This window comes from Camelus ferus, chromosome 9, assembly GCF_009834535.1.
Source record: "Camelus ferus isolate YT-003-E chromosome 9, BCGSAC_Cfer_1.0, whole genome shotgun sequence".
NCBI classification, from domain to species: Eukaryota; Metazoa; Chordata; class Mammalia; order Artiodactyla; family Camelidae; genus Camelus; species Camelus ferus.
This window is the reverse complement of record NC_045704.1, coordinates 73,999,920-74,021,275: the sequence shown is the minus strand read 5'-3', so window position 1 is coordinate 74,021,275 and position 21,356 is coordinate 73,999,920. Positions and strand designations below refer to the sequence as shown.

The window sequence follows — 21,356 nt, the reverse complement described above, 5'->3', positions numbered from 1 at the left end:
AATGGAAAGATATTCCATGCTCTTGGATTGGAAGAATCAATATTGTTAAAGTGGTCACATTGCCCAAGGCAATCTACAGATTTAATGCAATCCCTATCCAATTACCCAGGACATATTTCACAGAACTAGAAAAAATCATAATAAAATTCATATAGGAACCATCAAAGACCTAGAATTGCCAAAGCATTACTGAAGAGAAAGAAAGAGGCTGGAGGAATAACTCTCCCAGACTTCAGACAATACTATAGAGCTACAGTCATCAAGACAGCATGGTATTGGTACCAAAACAGACATATAGACCAATGGAACAGAATAGAGAGCCCAGAAATGAACCCACAAACTTTTGGTCAACTCATCTTTGACAAAGGAGGCAAGAATACACATTGGAATAAAGACAGTCTCTTCAGCAAATGGTGTTGGGAAAACTGGACAGCAGCATGTAAAACAATGAAGCTAGAACACTCCCTTACACCATATACAAAAATCAACTCAAAATGGATTAAAGACTTAAACATAAGACAAGATACAATAAACCTCCTAGAGGAAAACATAGGCAAAACATTATCTGACATACATTTCAAAAATTTTCTCCTAGAAGAAATAAAAGCAAGAATAAACAAATGGGACCTAATGAAACTTACAATCTTCTGCACAGCAAAGGAAACCAGAAGTAAAACAAGAAGAAAACCTACGGAATGGGAGAAAATTTTTGCAGGTGAAACCGACAAAGGCTTGATCTCCAGAATATATAAGCAGCTCATATGACTCAATAAGAAAAAAATAAACAACCCAATCCAAAAATGGGCAGAAGACCTAAACAAGCAATTCTCCAAGGAAGACATACAAATGATCAAAAAGCACATGAAAAAATGCTCAATATCACTAATTATCAGAGAATTGCAAATCAAAACTACAATGAGATATCACCTCACACCAGTCAGAATGGCCGTCATTCAAAAATCCACAAATGACAAATGCTGGAGAGGCTGTGGAGAAAGGGGAACCCTCCTACACTGCTGGTGGGAATGCAGTTTGGTGCAGCTACTATGGAAAACAGTGTGGAGATTCCTCAAAAGACTAGGAATAGACTTACCATATGACCCAGGAATCCCACTCCTGGTCTTGTATCCAGAAGGAAATCTACTTCAGGATGACACCTGCACCCCAATGTTCATAGCAGCACTATTTACAATAGCCAAAACATGGAAACAGCCTAAATGTCCATCAACAGGTGACTGGATAAAGAAGAGGTGGTATATTTATACAATGGAATACTACTCAGCCATAAAAACTTACAACATAATGCCATTTGCAGCAACATGGATGCTCCTGGAGAATGTCATTCTAAGTGAAGTAAGCCAGAAAGAGAAAGAAAAATACCATATGAGATCGCTCATATGTGGAATCTAAAAAACAAAAAACAAAAACAAACAAACAAACAAAAACAAAGCGTAAATAAAGGACAGAAATAGACTCACAGACAGAGAATACAGACTTGTGGTTACCGGGGGGTGGAGGGTGAGAAGGGATAGACTGGGATTTCAAAATTGTAGAATAGACTACACTGTATAGCACAGGGAAATATACACAAAATGTTATGATAACTCACAGAGAAAAAAATGTGACAATGAGTGTGTATATGTCCATGAATAACTGAAAAATTGTGCTGAACACTGGAATTTGACACAACATTGTAAAATGATTATAAATCAATAAAAAATGTTAAAAAAATGTATCTAGTACCTCATCCCCCCTTGTCAACTCCAAGACATTATTACAGTTCAATTAATCATCATTTCTTGCTTCTATTAATTCATTTTCTTCTTTTTCCATTTCTCTGCATTTACCTTTATTCCTTAAAGCATTTTTAACGTTTTTCATTTACTGAAATCTATCCAAAATCTTCTAATAGTAAAGTAAAATTCCATGTCTTTGCAGTTGTCTATAAAACCATACATGATCTGGTCCCCCATTCCACTTTATGCCTCTTATCCTTCTACATTTTTCCTTGTTCACTCTGCTCCAACTAAGCACTGTTTCTTCTGCAGGCATTTCCCAAAATACATACTTCACATCAGGAAAGGGCAAGTAGGTAACCCTTGGTCCTAAATGGCCATCATTTATTTTGGCTACTCAGTATAGTTTTGTATTCCCCCCCCACCCCCTCAGGCATTGGCATCACCTGATGTGTTTAAACTGTCATCCAGACCACTGAACAGTATCAAATTCCTTCTCACTTCTTCACTCTTACCAGTCCTCAGCAGCCTATTTGCTTGATACTGCCTTGGAAATATGAAGGCAATGATCAGCAATGTTTGTGACACTCATTTTAAAAGGCTGAATAAAATCTATTCTCCCCACCAAAACTGATTAGAATCCCAGAAATCAGTAGATACATCAATTAAAGAGTTAAACTCAGAAAAATATTTGGTGGTACCTGGACCAATAAAATAACCTCCTTTCTTTTGAAACTTATTGACTCCACGATTAGAACTCTGTATGGAAATTGTATACAGTGACTAAATGAATTCCACTCTTCCTATGATGGCCACACTCCAAAATGGCATCCAATGATCCATACCTTCTGATATTCACATCATTGTGTAGTCCTCTCTGATGTTGTCCCATGGTTGACCTGTGTGACCTAGAAAATATGACAGAAGTGATGGTGGATGCCTCATGAGGCTGTCATTAAGGAAATTGTGGTATCTGCCTCTCTCCCACTCTCTTGATTACTCAGTCGAGGAGAAGCCAGCTGCTATGTCATAAGGACAAATGGTAACCAAGGAAGAGGCCCGCATCACCGGGGACTGATGCTTCCTGCCAACTGATCTGTGAGTGAGCCATCTTATAAGCAGATCCTCCATTTCCTGTCATGCCAGCAGATTCCTGCAGCCCCTATCAGGTCTCTCATGAGAGGCCATGAGATGGGACCATTCAGCTGAGTTTTTCATGAATTCCTAACTCACAGAAACTGTGAGATACAAAATATTTTTTGTTTCAGTCTTTCCTATGGTGAATTAATTTGTTATGCAGTAATAAATAACTTGTACACTTCTCAAAATTAATGTACAATAATAAATAACTAGTATACTTCTCAAAATTAAATGCTAGCTTAGTGTGCATCTGAATAACCTACTGATAATCAGATGACTCTCCAGCATAGGAGTCTAGGTGATCACCTCCCATTATAAAGGCTGAAAAAGGCAGATACTCATTTTTCCAGAACCTTCCAACACCCAACATTGCAGCCTGGACACCTATATGTGACACAAGCACATCCAATTCTACCTGGGACTTTGAGTCAGAAGTTATTTACACAATAACTCAAAGGTGATAGAAAGCAAATTCTAATAGTAACTGCAGAGACTACAGCAACTTCAAGTATCCTGGTGTCCCGGGGTAGCAGAGCCAGTAGCCAAACCCAGCGTCCAGCGCCAGCAGCAATCAAAGTCACAGTTCCCAGTGTTCAGCTATGAAAACAGAAGGGTCTTCACCCAACTGATTCAGCGGTGAGACTAGGCTGTGGTTTTCACTTTTACTTTTCCATTATTGCTGCCAGTTTTCCAAGTCTGATCATCTAGAATTCCAGCAAATCTATGCATATATCAGTTAAGATAACTGTGGCTGCTTGAACAAAACACTCAAAACTGCAGTGGTTTAAAACATACAAGTTAATTTCTCACCAACTCAGTAAGCTTCAAGGGTGTTCTGGTCACTGGATGGCTTGGGCTGTTTCCATCTTGATGCTCTATCACCATGAGGACTTTGTCAGCATCTGCTGTTAAAGCAAGAACAAATGAGAATGAAGAAGTTCCCCTATTTTTAAAGCCTTTCCACGAAGTGACACACATCACTTATGCTCACATTCCTTGCTGAGATCCAGGTACCAGACCGACATGGATTCACAGGTGAAAGGAGATCTAATCCAAAATGTACAGCAATTTCTCAGGAACATCTCATTCAGTAGAACAGAAAGTACAAAATCTGTCCAGTAGCTATCTGTCTCTGTCACACTGAGCAATGAATATGTTACAATGTTTATTTGGTTTCCTTAAATCGGCCAGAGACAGCTAGCTTGCCTTGCAACAGGGAATCCTGCTTAATATAGCTGTATTCTCAGTTACTTAACCAAAATCAATCAATAATTGGGCCAGTTAGTATAAATTGCATAGAATTAACACTTTTTGCATTATTATATTTCTTATTTTTCAATATTAAATAGGTTGTTTATCAATAGTTCATGAAACCAACTCTCATCTGCAACACTGAAAAAGTTGCAAGCCTCAGCTTACCATGTGTATATTTAGAAACAAGGAAGGGTTCACAGTTACAAACCATTTTCCAGTTATGACAACATTATATTCTAATAAACCCTAGAAGCATCTTACGTCTTTACCTCTATTAATCAACAATACCAATAGCCATCAATACCACAAAGCACACAATTTTTCAGAAATTATTTCAAATAATGGGAGATAATTTTCCCAGAAATAGTTAGATTATTAATTTTATTATTTATTATATTTCCTTAGCCATATAAATAATTATAGTGACATAATGTTTTATTACTGTGGACAGTCTCTACAAATTATGAGTACAGCTTAAAATTATTATATTGTTGGTCTTCAAATTTATTTTCTTGAAGAATAAATCATTGATAAGAAAACAAAAAAGACAAAACACAGAGAGGGGGGAAATATTCGCAAATACATAGTTGATAAAGTCCTGGTATCCAAAGTATATAAAGATCTCTTAAAGCTCAACAATAAGAAAACAACCCACTTAAGAACTGGTCAAAAGTTCTGAAAACTCACCAAAGAAGATATATAGATGGCAAATAAGCATATGAAAAGATGCTCAACATCATACCAGGGAATTACAAACAAAGATAACAATGAGTTATCACTATGCATCTGTTAGAATGGCTAAAACACAAAACACTGATAATACCAACTTCTGGCCAGGATGTAGACAACAGGAACTCTCATTCATTGCTGGTGGAAATGCAAAAGTGTAGACGGTTTGGCAGTTTCTTGCAAAACTAAATATACTCTTATTGTATGATCCAACAACTGCACTCTTCAATATTTATCCAAAGGATTTTAAAACATACGCCACCTGAAAACCTGTGCAAGAGGTTTATAGCAATTTTATTTGTCATTGTCAAAAGTTGGAAGCACTCAACAATATCTTTCAGTAGGAGAATGGATAAATAAACTGTGGTACATCCAGACAATGGAATATTATTCAGCACTAAAATGAAATGAGCTATCAAGTCATGAAAAGACATGGAGGAAACTTAAATGCATATTGCTAAGTGAAGGAAGTCAAAGCCAATCTGAAAAGCTTATATACTCTATAATTCCAACTATATGACATTTTAAACAAGGCAAAACTATAGAGAAAGTAAAAAGATGAGTGGTTGCCAGGGCTGCAGAGGGAGAGGTAGAGAGAGATGCAGAGAGAGATGCACAGGTGGAGCTCAGTGGATTTGGGGAACATGAAGTTGTTCCATCCGGTAAAGTAATAGTGAACACATGTCACTGCACGTTTGTCAAAACTCAGACAGTAGGTACAACACAAAAAGTGAATCCTAGTATAAATGATGAACTTTAGTTAATAATAATGTATCATACGGCTCTATCAATTGTAATAAGGTACCACACTAATGTAAGATGTTAATAATAGGAAAAACTGCATGTAGGAACAAGGAATTATATGGGAACTCTGTACTTTCTGCTCACTTTTTTCTGTAATTCTAAAACTGATCTAAAAAATGTCTTTTATTAAAAAACAAGTCATTAAATTCAAATAACAGGATGACAAATTCTGGGAAGAATCTTCATTATGCTTTATTTTTCAGCAATTCATTTATCTAAGAAAAGAAAGGAAAACTGTTACATTCACTCTAGATCTAACTAGGTGGGTCTAAATATCCTTCAAAGATCAGAGGTAATAAGATAGAAAGTCCCATCAAGCAGTTCGAATGCTGTTTCTGTCTCACCAACTTCTGGTTTACATATTTGGTTCAGTTTTTTAGCCTCCCCACATCCTCCTGTAGTCTGTTTACTGGCATTGACCAACAACCAGAATGGCACTGGGCTGTTGTATGCTTCCATTCTTACATGCACCTTAGCACTTAGCTCCTGTTTTGTAGAAAAAAAATTATTGACCTAGTGGGAACTTTGTATTGCCCAGTCTCCTAAAAGGCACTATAACTTACTTATTTGATTTGTTGACACTGAAAAATGTCAAATGTATTTTGTGCAATAAATGTATATTGAAAGAATACAAGAAAAAATGGTAAATGCTTCCTCTAGCATTTAATTTTCTGCTGCTTCTTTTGTTACCCTAACACATCTCAGAATCAACATCTAACGTATATCTTCCCATATCTGCTTTACCTATTAACCTTTCATGCACCAAGCTTTTCTGAATAAAGATAACAAAGGAAAAACTGCTCTACTCACCCTTAATAAGTGGAATATTTAATAAATCTAGATGGTTTGGAATTTTTATCCCAACAGTCTTGGGTTAAGCCACAAAGTCAGGTATCATTTATTATCAGTGTAGAGATGATGGGAGGCTTCACTACACTATATTTACTGAAGACAGTTCAATCAGAATATACAATTATTAATTAGTCAAGAAATAACTGGTAGACCATAGGCAATCTTTAAAGTCATGTGCAGGAAAAAAATTAAAAAGCAAGTATCACTTCTGATGAATGTTTTATTGAAGTACATTTGTTGTACAATATTATATATGTTACAGGTGAACAATACAGTGATTCATGATTTTTAAAGGTTATACTTGATTTACAGTTATTATAAAACATTGTCTATATTCCCTGTGTTGTACAGTATATCCTTGTAGCTTACTTTATACCTAATAGCTTGTACCTCTTAATATCCACCCTTATATTGCTCCTCTTTTCTCCCTTCTACCTACTCATAGCCACTGGTTTGTTCTCTATATCTGTGAGTTTGCTTCTTTTCTGTTATATTCAAGTGTTTGTTATATTTTCTAGATTCCACATATAAGTGATATTGTACAGTATTTCTCTTTTTCTGTCTGACTTATTTCATTTGCCTAATACCCTCCAAGTCATCCATGTTGTTGCAAATGGCAAAATGTGATTCTTTTTTATGGCTAAGTAGTATTCCATTGTATATACCACATCTTCTTTATCCATTCATATGTTGATCGACACTTAGGTTCCATATTTTGACAACTGTAAATAATGTTGCTGTGAACATTGAGGTGCTTGTATCTTTTCGAATCACTGTTTTTGTCTGTTTTTTTTCAAATATATACTTAGGAGTGGAATTGCTGGGTCATGGTAGTTCTATTTTTAGTTTTTTGAGAAACCTCCCTACTGTTTTCCACAGTGGCTGTACCAACTTACATTCCTACCAACAGCGTAGAAGTGTTCTCTTTTCACTATAGCCTTGCCAACATTTGTTAATTATGTTCTTTTTGATGATAGCCATTCTGACAGGTGTGAGGTGATATCTCATTGTGGTTTTGATTTGCATTTCCTTGATGATTAGCAACGTTGAGTACCTTTTCATGGAGCTGCTGGCTATCTGCATTACCCCTTCGGAAAAATGTCTGTTTAGTTCTTCTGCCCAATTTTTAATGGGGTGGTTTGTTTTCATGTTGAGTTGTATAAGCTGTTTATATATGTGGATAATAACCCTTTATCAGCCATATCATTTCCAAATATTTTCTCCCATTCAGTAGGTTGTCTTTTCATTTTGTATTTTTTATTGATTCCTGAAATATTTATTTATTTACTTATAATTTATTTATTTCTGAGTAAGAATGCAATCTTAAAAAGAGAATACTTCAATTCAAAATAAGCTTTGCCTAGGAATTTCAGAAATCATTCATTCACAAATTTACTAAGCAAATATTTTTCACCCCTCTAATATGTACAAGGCCTTCTACTAGTGACTAAATGTTAATGTAAAGATAAACATGGTGGCTGCTTCATGGAATTTAAAGGCTGGCTAATAAAGAGTAGAAGCGTTTCCTTCCAAATTACTTATAGATTTTTAATCCTTTTGGAATGAATCAAGCTTTTAAGAAACAGAAAGCCCAGATACAGCGGCACAAACATACAGGGCTGTATTTATCTCACATACAAACATTCCAGATGTAGGCAATTGCTGTCATTTCTTCAGTAGCTCGATAAAAATGGACGTATGACCTTGACTGTTGTAGCTGGCTTTCACTCGTGTCTCCCATGATCCACAAGATGTCTGATGCAGCAGCTCGTTATAAAGCTCATTATAAATATGGCACTCACTTCAATGGAAAGGTAAAACGGAACAAGATGAAGTCTACCTTAAAAAGCAAAAGCGCCACAAGCAGCCCACAGAGTACTTCTGTTTATATTTAACTGATCTGAACCTGGATTATATTGTCACCATTGGCTGAAAGATGATGAAGAGGATTGCAGGAGTCAAAGACCCTCCAATACTAGGACTCAACAATTATCAAGTATTGTTTTCCAGAGCATCTGACCAATAAAGAACTCCAAACCGGTCTGTAAAGTTCAGGTTTAAAGATAAGTCTCAATTCTGTTGAAAAACAAAGCATGAAATGGTAGAGAGTATACATAAAACATTCGGCAACTATTAATCCTTATTTTGTTTGACAGTTGTTTTTAAAGGTATAATGGATACATATATTGAGTATATATCCATTATTCAATGCATATATTATGCATGTACTGACAATATTATGTATTGGCCGAAGTATTGGATATCATGAATGTAAGAATAAATAAGAGATGACCAGTTTTATGAGGTACTTCACAGTGTAACAGGGGAGACAGACACGAAAACAGATAATTATAAGACAATGTGTCATCTCCAAATAGTATTAGAATATTATAAAGCCTTTGCTTAAGATGCCACCAGTGGTAGTCCTTAAACTGAAAGACTGAAAGAAATCCTGACAAATAGAAAAGGACTCTATTGTCATCTAGTGGCCAAACTTATGTCCTTGAAATGGTTAAATTACCTTGGATATCTTTTATCTGTAAGAAGCTATTTTGGGGACTGAAAAGCAATTGAGCCCAATTTTGCAAGGTTTTTCGGATCCTAATACATGAAGGGGAATTAATGCTGTAAAAAATAATGTCGCATATCTTTTCAGAAAATTTTTTTTCACTCTCTCACCACAGATAGCAATGACTTCAACTTAAGAAATTTTCTGGGATTAAAAGAAGCTAAATGGACATGATAACTAAATTCAGTTTGTGATCTCGTATTGTATACTGGGACAATTAATAGTATTTAAACAAGGCCTGTAGATTACTTAACAGTATTGTATCAGTATTAATGTCCTGGCTTAGATAATCATACTGTGTTTATGTAAGACTTTAACATTTTGGGAGACTGAATGTCAGGTGTATAAGAAAACTATGACTAATTTTGCAGCTTTTTGTAAGTCTGAATTTATTTCCAAATGAAGGATTTAAAAAACTAAATGATAAAAATGTAGTATGAATTATAAAAGAGGTTTAATAAGGTGTTTTTGTTTCCCTAAGCTAGTAATATATCCTATAATTATACATAAGTATTATAATATAGTTATTTGTATATTTTTCTCTAAAGTGTACATTTTAAGTCATAAGGTCAGTCTGAAAGAAAATTTAAAACAATCTTTATAGTATTTGGTTTATAGGTGCTGATGGAAAAATGCTATTTTTCTAAGTCCAGCCACCATGGTAGTCTTTTTATAAGAAACCACAAATAATTAACCATTTTCTTTATATTGCTAACTCTGATAATATATGCTAACTCTCAGTTCAGCACTGAAGCCTTCTGATGGTGCTTTTTGTTTTCTGTGATTTCTATACAATGATATCCTAACATTTTAGGGACTCACAGAGCTATTAACATCAAATCACCTTAGTGGACTTCATGGGAATCTCAGAAAAAATGTCAGCTCGGCCCATCAAACCGGACACAAAAACATAGGCAATTACCTGAAACCAGTCTAGCTTTTAAAGATATGTGCTGCTGGTTGACGAGCTGTCTGGGACCACCGTACAGGATTCACAATCTATAAGAAGTCTCTGGCATTTGTCTTCTTCAGTGGAGGGGTGAAAAGATGACCAAAAATTAAAAGTTACATATATGATAGTGCAAGTGTAGGAAGAGAGGTAATTATACTTGTTTTACACAAATCGGATAAACCATATTCATGTTACAAAATATTCGTCGCTGAAAATAGTATTTTAATCATCTAAGAGCAATTTAACATTGCAAGATGGAGAATCCAGGTCAGTCATTTACATTAACTTTTTAAAGTTGAAAAGCCTAACTTCAAAGTATCAGCTAATTAGGTAGTCATTTAGTGAATGTCCAGGATTTTAGTTGAAAATCAAAGAGATGATGTTTCTGATTAAGGACGACAGCAAGTTCCTCCTATTAGGAAATGGTATCTATTATTTCTCTTTGTCTGTCCATATTACTTGCTTTAACCAGCAGAATGTGGTGGCAGTCATGTTGTGTAACTTGTAAAGCTGAACCCCTAACAGATCTGTGGTTTCTACTTTACACACTAGTAACACTCTGTTTTAGAATATAATTGTTATTCTGTGGAAAACCTAAGGTGCAGATTGCAGTCCCCTCTGCTAAGAGGGAGGGAGACACCACTATCCCTAAAACCACAGGGAAAGGCCACCCAGGTGAGAACTATGGCTCCTTAAGTTACAAGCTTGGCTGAGTCCCCAGCCAGCAGTCATTACTGAACTGTCAGGCACACGAGTCAGCCACCTCGGGTGGCTCAATAAAGGTGGCTTCCAGGTGACTGCAGGCCCAGTCAATGCCACGTGGAACAGAAGATCTACTCAAACATACTCAGACAGATCATAAAACCACGAAAGACAACAAGTGGCTGTTGTTAGTTTAAGTTTTGAGATGTGTTATTCAGCAAAAGATAACCAAAACAGTGTGTTCTATATTAACCTCCTCATCGGGGTATGCAATTTCTGTAATCACAACGGCAGCTCCCAATTTAGTAGCCTCTGTTAAGCTGCCATGACAATTTTATCCCTCCTCAGTCTTAAATCATTTTTCATAAAGCTTTTGATAACAGCTTTTCTAATATAAAGTGCATTTTTCAAGGTCCATCTATTTCAGTTCAAAAATATCTGTTGAATCTTGTTCTTTCTATTCAGTTTAGTTAAACTTAAAACACTGAAAAATTAGAAGGCATAGCCCTTGTCATTAAAAGCCTCATTACTATTGTAGAGACATAAGATACACATTTATTTAGAACAACTAAGGAGTAGTAAGGAGGACTGACTGCAGAGGCAAAAAGAAAATGTATGTAGGACTGAAACATTTCTGAAAGGCTTTTGGGAAGAAAAAAACAAACGTCCAACCTTATAAAATATGGGGAACTTGAATGGTAAAGAAAAGAAGGGTGAGGGTGCTACAGACTGTGTGAGACCCAAATGCAGAGACTGGAGACTGATGGATGGGAGATGGTGAGGAAACAATGTTTGCTAAAGCAAATAGGAGGAAACAACCAAAAATGCAACTAATTTGTGTAAAAAGAAGTATCAATTTGATTTATTTAAATTTTATTTTTCTTGGTTCATAATTAAACGTTTTTGAACATCAGTGAAGAGAAATGTGGCTTAACCACAAACTTCCTCACATGCAAATAAGCATGCCAGATTTTGCATTTAAAATTTAGGAAGCAAAATTTCATCATTTCACACAGGTCTGAGTTTGCAATGCATAGATTCCTGACGGCAGAAATACAGATTGCTAGTTAGAAATATACAGAAAGTGAAGCATGTAAATGATGATGAAATGCAAATGTGCTGCAATCGTATTACAAAGTTTTCTCCTTCCTTTTTAACTTCATTTTCTATATCGTTGACTGAAGAATATTTATCCTCCATCTGCAAAAGTCATCCCCTTGTATCGTGTAGCAAAGCAAAAGGAACACTCATGAGCACTGAGCAAGGACACAGATGCTCATTAATCAAGTAGATTATCACCAGTGATCAGAAATACTGAAGATGTTTCAGTTAAATTGCCCTTATGTATACTTAGTTGTGACACTACTGTCCCTCAGAATCTTGGCAAAGAATTCTAGCTCTTTTAGGAAAATGCAATTAGTATCCAAATAGATATATTATTTTTCTTTCACCCTATGTACTGATTGTCCCGAGTGAGAAATAAGCAAACCAATTTATTACAATCAGAAATTTTATATATTTTTTAAAAATCCACAGGATACATACTCTATATTTGCTATTTAACACTTCTAGCAATTTCAGAAATATTAAGACTCCATATGATCTCAGACAAAGCTGTAACTGTTCCTATTTTCTTAGTAATAAATAAACACATCAATCATCTTTTTTATCCATTACTCATTTACACTTACTGCTATTGTAGTAGGCACTGGGGCATAAAAATGAGGTATGATCCATATGCATTATACTCAATATTATTTCTAATAGCCCTGCTCCATCTCTCAACAATTATGAGCATTAGCGTACTTCAATTTCAATGCAAAAATGCAAGCACACAATTTTTAGATTGTCTGATCCCTGCAAAAACTATAGTCCTGTGGCTCATATCCAAAGACTTTGTTTCATATACATCTATTCTTTAATCCAACACACTTACTTTGTACTTATTTGCCAAACGTAGTGCTAAATACTGAATACATAAAGATGAATAAGCTCTTACACTCAAGGAGATTTTATGGTCTAATAAAAAAACACAGTCTTGAAAATAAATACAGGCAACAGGATCAAATGTTCAAAACCAACACAAAGTTTCACATAGAAAGTAGTAGTCATCGATAATAAGGGACAGTCAGTATAAGCTTTATAAAAAAAGATGATACTCAGTCTGAGTTTTGAAGGCTAATCACATATTCAGCAGGTAAACAAGCATGGTAGATGGTTCAAAACCCAAACATGTTACTGTCAGAGTGATTTGCAATTGTACTTATAAGATGTAGAATTTAAAAATTGTAGTTCACATGCGTCTGAATGCATAGACATGCACACACATCTGTGTCTCGTTGGATATTGGGTTATCTTTCCTGTTTGAAAATAAACTGGAAGATGCTGGTATGGTTTATGGATGTCACTAAAAATATTGTTTTTTAATTTAAAAAAATCTTTGTAGATTCACGGATATGACCAATTGAGACATATGTGCCTTGCTAAACTGTTATCTTTCTTTAGGATTCTTAAATGCTATTACTCCTAGTTTTGGGGAGTAATTCCACTCTTTGACATAAATCTATTATCTTTACCACATTCTCATATCTGTAAAATAAGGATGAGGACACTCATCCCCCCAAAGTTATTGAGAAAATTATTATGAAGAATACATTTTTTGATCTGAATATTTGTAGACCTGATTTTAAAGGGAGAAATATATTCAGATATATGCATGAAAGTTGTACTATATAGAACTTCACTAACGACGTGGGAATGGAAGGAAGGGGCTGTAAAAAATTTAAAATCCTAACAATGAACAAGTTTCCCATTAATTCACTTAAAAGTATAATTAGAGAACCAGAAACAATTATATCATCAGATGTCTATACACCAAAGAAGAATATGGATGTTAAACATGAAATTATACAAAATGTGAAAACAGCAGATTTCAAAAGCAACACAAAGTAATACATAATTCAAAAGAAAGGTAGGAAGTAATTCTAGTATTATATAAAAAGAAATTATACTTAGTGAAAATCATTAGCAAGATAAAGTATAATGAAATATATTTGGATAAGATGAACAGGAAAGTAAGTAGGAAATTTTTTTGTAAAACATGCTATGCATTATATTTTTGTAAAAATACATATGCAATGAAATGGAGACAAAGATCATGCTTTGCTAATTCACGATATACAACAGACAAAGACAGAAAATGTAGTATTGATGGGCGACTCCAACAATAAAAACATCCGCTACACGTGTCATTCAAAAACAAAGCCTTTGATAAAGTCTTGGCTTGATTTTATGACAATTTTACCTCTAAAACATAGTCTTGGAGTAGGGGAAGGCAGAATACATAAACCTATTTAAAAGCGGAGTGGTTTGTCAGTGAAAATCTCTGCATTTTAAAGTGATGTGTTGAACTAGGAAATGTTTCTTACTGTATTAGTTTACTAGGGTTTCTGTTAAAAAGTACCACAATTCTGGAGGGTAGAATTCTAGGATCAACATAGGCTTGATTTCTTCTGAGACCTAAGATCTCTGTGCCCTCACAGGTCATCCCTCAGTATGTGTTGTCTGTGTTTAATTCTCTTCTTATAAGGATATCAGTCAAGTTGGATTAGAGCCTACCCTTATGACCCCATTTTAACCTAACTCTTTAAAGGCTCCATCTCCAAATACAGTCACATTCTAGGTAATGGAAGAAAGGGTTTCATTGTATTAATTTGGGAGGGACACAGTTCAACTCATAACTCTCATCTTAGAAAGTCAATTGAGAAAATTTAAAAAAAAGAGATTCAAAATGCCCAAATGTTGGACCTAAGAATTTTCCCTGCTTTTTAAAACCTCTCCCAGTGGTTCTGTTTCCAGCCATGCTGTAGATCAAAGTTTGGGAAGGTTCTAAAGCAAAGATTCTATTATTGTGGGCAGGTCAGGAGCCCAGTGTTATTTGATGCCTTTCTAGCCATGTAATTTAATTATATTATGTTACCTTCACAAGTGCAAGCTTAAAGATTCAACATATATAAGGGAAATACATTGTTGGACATGCTTCAACTTTGGTCGGCAGTGGCCATTCCAAAGCCCTGTAATGAGAAGTGTTGTGAGATTTGCTATGGAAAAGAGAGGGAAGAAGAGCTAGGCATGTTCTATATATGTGCCTTTCTCATATAATAGGAATTCTCTTCGTTTCTAAGGGAAGTGTAGTTTTCAATCATATAACCCCCTAGAGAGCTCAATTTTGGCTACAGGGATCTTATTTTACCATCTTAACTGGAATAAAGCCCACATTAAAAATGTGACCAGTGTATCTCTTCATTTCTGAAGCAGGTTTTTCCACTGCTTATTGTCTGGAATCACACTTTAGCAACACTTTCTATGTTTTTTCCCACCCTTCTTCCAGACCTGTATCAGTCCAATTGTTTCTTTGGCTTCCTCCTGCCCTGCCTGTCATGTGTTTTCTCATGCTACTTTCTTTGCCTCCCTTTTCTGCGTCAACTCACTCTGCTCTCTCCTGCCTGTTCTTTCTCACTTCTCTCTGATTCTTACTATTCTGAAATGCCCTTTTCGCTCAGTACAATAGTACCCACCATCTACCCATCAGCTTTGTTTTCAGAACCACAGTGTATCAACTTATAGATCCTATTCCTTTTAAAGAATAAATCACGACATTCTCTATGCATGAATTCTTTTTTTTCAAATGAGCAAATGTGCATTATTTATAACTTGAGTTGCCTCTTTTCCCCCAGCTTTACTGAGATATAATTGACATAAGTAAGTGTAAGTTTAAGGTATACAATATGCTGATTTGATATGCATATATATTGCAGAATGATTACTATAATAAGGTTAGTTAGCACATTACCAGCTCACACAATTACTGTTTTGTTTCTCTGTTTTATGGTGAGAACATTTAAAGTCTACTCTCTTAGCAATTTTCAAATATACAATATTGTTAAAGTATAATCACTATCCTGTACATTAAATTACATTAAATTATTCACCTTATAATAGGAACTTAGTACTCTCTGACTAACATCTCACAACCTCCGTGGGTTCTTGAAGCTTAAACTTACATTCCTACACACTAAAGATATTCACCATCAATCACATAGGAAATTTTCTGTCATTCTTTATAAAACCAAAAATATGTAAGCTACTATTTTTATAATCTATCACTGAAACTGAATTTATCCCACATTTGTTCACTATTTAATTCACAATGATTTGGGGGTTCAGATGAATATTTAGCATTATTTTTCAGGATGTCTATTACTTTTTCATTGGAATAATCAGGTTTTTAAGAGAGTGTAATTTGGTACATAGCAACAATTAGGAAGAATGTTTAAGTACTTGCATTTAAAAAATTCTTAGGTTACTTGCAAAGCTGTAACTTTTTAAATACTGTTTTGGAAAATAGCAGTAGCATTTATAAAACTGTAAGGTAAATAGCTGTTGAAACTTAAAAATACATCTCAAAGCTTAGTGATGAATTTGACAGAGAAATGGCTTCTTTTCAGGATATTCTGGTTTAATTTGTCATTTTGCCCCTAAGAAATATATATACATAATATAGGAGGAAATCTAACAAAGCAAATATTTTTAATTCAATCCAGGGGAAAAGATATATAATTTTTTAATTAATATGCTACATTTTATATTCTGTGGAAGAGGTCAGAACAGAATGTGAAAAGGGTAAATGAGAGTAAGAAAATCAGTATCACTTACATTAAAAGTATTCATTAAATAAGGTAATATATAAAATAGTATGTCCTAAAGTATCCTGAAATCTTATGGGAACTAAACTTCCTATATTTTAAGAAAAATGTATTTTTTAAATTATTTTTATCCTTTTCCATATAAATCATTAAAATTCCAGAAATTATAGTACTTTACTGTCTAAATTCTACTTCATTTTCTGTGATTTATATTGAAAAATATCACAAAACAATTTTATCAGACCAAATATCTAAGGTTTTGGTTTAGAAAAATATGTTCACTGCACGTACACTTTACTTCACCTGCAAAAGCAGCTACTGACCACCCCCATTGGAACTTTTGGATTGTGAGGTCTTTTCTCAAGAATTGTAATAGATTGGTGCTAATCCATGTATATATTCTAACTCAAGCTCTCTTGTGCCTAATTCTGTACATTTACAAGGTAGCTGGTTAGAGTTGAAGATGCAGCCAGTAGCAAAGGAACAAAGCAAAGCAAACAATTCCACTTACGCACCAAATCTCTTCTTCAGAATGCAAGCCAACTGATATAATCAATATAGGCAAATTAATTACAGTATACTGGAGCATTTATCAAATTAATATCATCATTTGCAACTGGACGTGGCACAAATCTATATCCTAAAATAGTTTATTATTTTCTTCCTCAAACCCATTTCTACTTCTGTAGTCTTACTCTCTAAGATCTAATGACCAAAACAAGACACTTGAGAGTGGAAGGGGTCACTAATACCTATGCTGTGACAACGCAGGAGGACTTGGGCAGTCTTGGGCAAATGAGGAAGAATATCACACTATTTGTGAATAAGAGAATCATTTACTCATTTGGCCAAACCCAAACCAGGTGTCCTATTTGACTTACAATTTCCTTCAAATAAAATAAGCTTGAAGGACTTGTTGACTTTCCTTTTATTCACCTTATAATTACCTAGGTGAAGCTCTCTCATCCTCTCTCACCAAAAAAAGACTTTCTGCCTCTGACCCATCCAATAACCACTGCCAACCTGACTGCTCTGCAAAATGCAAAATGCAATCTGATAATGTTGCTGTCCTAGTTTAGACAAAAATAAATATATAAATATATCTTGTAAACTCCAAGATGAAGTTCAAACTTCTGAGAATTGCATGAAACAGACTCACAGATATAGAGAACAAACTAGTGGTTACCAGTGGGGAGAGGGAAGTGGGAGGGGCATAAGAGGGGTAGGGGGATGACAGGTACAAACTATTAAGTATAAACTAAGCTACAATGATATATTGACGACACAGGGAATATAGTCAATATTTTTTCATTTTTTAGCCAACATTTTTATAATAATTATAAATGGAGAATAATTTTTAAAAATTGTGAATCATTATATTGTACACTTATAACATATAATATTGTACAACTATATTTTAATTTAAAAAATAAAATTGAGAAATTTTTTTAAAAACAACTCTTCATGAACTCATTTCCTGTGACACATTCCATATTCTTGCTACACACACCTCATCCCCTAACACAGTGCATGTCCTGTACATGATTTACATTCTACCTGCCAGTCTCCTCTGATACATCATGCTTTCCTTTGCCTCCTTGACTTCCAGTTTCCAATTTCATTTGCACAGAATATTTTCTAAAACACATACACACAGAGATGTAATAGATTCTTTCTTATCTTTTAAATTATTGTCTAAGACTGAAGACTTTGGTTTTCACTCCAGGTACTCATTCTTTGAGACCAAACTCCACTTGGAGGGGAATTATTTCTCCCACACTTCTACTATATATGATTCTAGTGAGTGTCCTAATTGTAGCTTTACACATCCTGGTCCCTGTTGACCTGTTCAGTCCAAGCCATGCCAAATAGTCCATCTTCATGATTTTGTTTATTTGGCTAAACAAAGAGATTCAGCTCCTTTTCGATGACTTAGCTATGCTACAGGAGGCATGGCGGCTGCCAGAAGCCAAGTTCCCACAATAAGTCATTCAAAACCTGAATCCAACAACAGAGAAAAAGGCTGTAATGTAGTTAGAGCAGGAGTCCTGAAAGTGTTCAGACTCCTAGTTGAGGCCCATGCGTCCCAAGGATATGTGAAATTTTAAATAAAAGCTACCTTTCTTTAATTTATCTATTTTATTTTTCTTTTACTTATAAGATTGGATTTTTATCCACCACCAATAAGAGTCAATAAACAATAATAAATTGGCCTGATTCTCCCAAGATGAGAAAAGCTTTCCCTAATCTGTGATTTCACACTATGGTGAAGTTTATATGTATCATATAAACTTTATTAGATAAATTCATCTACATATGCTAATCAAGAGACTAAAGAGAATTAACATTTAAAATAATGTGGACAATTACACTCAAAGAACATAGGTCTCAATGTGTATAGATCTGAATCTCCCTCATTTTCAGTTTCCATATGCCTTTCAGAATAAAAGTATCTTTTTCTGAGAAGTGTGATTCTTGCTTTTTAATATATGATTCAATTCTTAATTTCAAAATAGCCTCCAAATATATACAGCATCTGTATCTTGGTGTCTAAATATTCACCAATAAATGGAACTGGAGCTTCTTGGAGAAGTGGTTAATTCCAGGACTAGGCAGGAAAAATAATAAGCCTGGTTCCAGAAAATAAGAAAATGCTCAAAGAAACATAAGGGCTTGTCAAAGGAACACAGAAACCAACCTTAAAGCACTTCTAACAGTCCAAACTGGAACACCTTTAGCATCAAAATAAATGAAGATAGTACTGAAATTTAACCCATAGACTAAAAGAAATAGTCACACATCCATACTCATATAAATAAATACTCAATTGGGAAATAAGGAATGGTGCTTCTTCATAATAGAATTTTAATTAATAAACGTGGGAGGAAAATGGAAAATCAGCATTAAGCAAGTAACACAGTAAAAATAATATTAGACCAGATCTATTGATGGACACTAAAGCTAGTTGGTGCAAACTGGAGGACAAATGAGGTTTGCATCATATAAAAGTATCTCTTCCCAAAAATTTATTAAATAAAAAGTGTTAGGTAGTAATGATACAGTAGAGGAAGCCCACAGAAGACACCTTGACCAAGTTACCAGTGACAACATCCCCAGTAATGACATCATCATCATGAACTCTGTGACATGATGCAGTCAGAAAAGCACAATATCATTCCTAGGGCATATTTGCCAAAATAGCACAACCACAGTCTAATTTCAGCAAAGTATCAGACAAATGCAAATTGAGAGAATTTGAAAACTAACTTACCAGTGCTTCAACAGTTTCCAAGATCCTGAAAGACAAAAGAAAGCTGAGGAACTGTTGAAAATTGTAGGAAACTAAGAAGAAATGACAGTTATATTCAATATTGAATCTTGGATAGGAGGGTGGGACCCTAGAGCGGAGAAATGCGCTTATGAAACCATAGTTATTAAGCTGTTTTTCAGTATTGACAGAAATAGACCAAGGGGGCAGAAAGAGGGCCCACACACTGGCCGATGAGGGTATGGAGCTTGGAATAAGCCAGAGTTGGCAGGTCAAATGAGTGATAAAATAAGATGGAAAACCTAATTAACCAGGTGAAAAAACATGAGAATATTTCCCTGCTTCATGTAGGTACAGGAATATCCATCCACAATAACACTATTCACAATAGGAAAAACCTAGAATAAACCCACGTGGGTAACAATGGAAAAGAGGATGAATAAGTTTATGCAAACAATCACACACACACAACACACACACACACACACAACACACACACACAACACACACACACACACACACCACACACACACCACACACACACACACAACACACACACACAACACACACACACACACACACACACAACACACACACAACACACACACACACACACACACACACACACACACACACACACACACACACCACACACACACACACAGACAACTATTACAGAGCAGTCAGAGCAAATGAACTAGACCCACATAAATGTTGGCATTAACAGAGGTGAAAAGAAAGGCCTAAAGAAGACATACTACATGATTTTTAAATAAATGAAAAGAATTAAAATTCAAAAATGTGCTCTAAAGTAATACACATAGGTGCAATGAAGAATTATACTATAAAATAAATCAATAAAGGAGAAATTGAATATAAGACTCAAAATAGTGGTTACCTCAGACGAACTAGAAATTATGTGCATAGAATTATATGTCATCCACACCATCCTATTGCCCTGTCTCATTGTTGGACATACCATATTTCATTTGACTGGTCCCTTCTGAATCCCTTTGCCAATTTATTATCCAATATGCTGCTTGCTAAGCAATATAAAAATATTTTTACTTACTAGGTTCGTCAAGCTCATTTGCACTTATTGATATGATTGTCATATTTGTTGTGTTAATAATCTTATTTAGTTTGTATAATCATTTTATTACATAGCTTATTTATTTACCCAACCTTTACTTTTATCTATAGGAGGGTTTTTACTTTTATTTAAATATTTATTTTTGTCTTAATAAGTCTATATAAAGTCAATAATCTTTTGTTCCTCTCATTATGTATTGGTACCCTCCTATGAGCAATAAGGAAATTAGCTATTAACCAATTATTTCCCCTCCCTTCCCTTTCCCATAACATCTTATATAAACTAATAAATTTTAGTCTCAATTAATAACCTTAAAGCAATCAAAAGTTTATTTTAACTTCCATTCAATTCTCTCCCTTATTTTTTATGAAAATAATCTTTCTATATTATCAGAGTATATAAGTTTGTCATAATTTACTCTTTTATAACCATTATTATAACCCCTTGTGTCTTTTTAATAATCATTATTTAATCTCTGTTCTGAAGGAAAATTATTTTTTATGTTCATCACCATTATGCATGCTGATGTCTTTTCTGATCTAATTCTTTTAA

At 34.7% G+C, this 21,356-nt stretch overlaps 1 long non-coding RNA gene across 45 annotated transcripts in view; it reads right to left on the bottom strand.

Moving 5' to 3' along the window:
- LOC106730695 overlaps positions 1-21,356 on the bottom strand; it is a 427,796-nt gene that overhangs the window by 189,688 nt on the left and 216,752 nt on the right. For 32 of the 45 annotated variants that reach the window (XR_004322743.1, XR_004322741.1, XR_004322724.1 and 29 more), the window contains 5 exons: positions 19,715-19,739; positions 10,007-10,110; positions 8,154-8,316; positions 3,687-3,781; positions 2,582-2,644 (listed from right to left, as the gene is read on the bottom strand). This is a non-coding gene — a long non-coding RNA (uncharacterized LOC106730695). Of the gene's footprint in view, positions 1-1,296; positions 1,345-2,581; positions 2,645-3,686; positions 3,782-4,953; positions 5,130-8,153; positions 8,317-10,006; positions 10,111-19,714; positions 19,758-21,356 lie in introns of all 45 variants that reach the window. The other 13 variants (XR_004322719.1, XR_004322746.1, XR_004322721.1 and 10 more) reach the window with 12 other exon arrangements.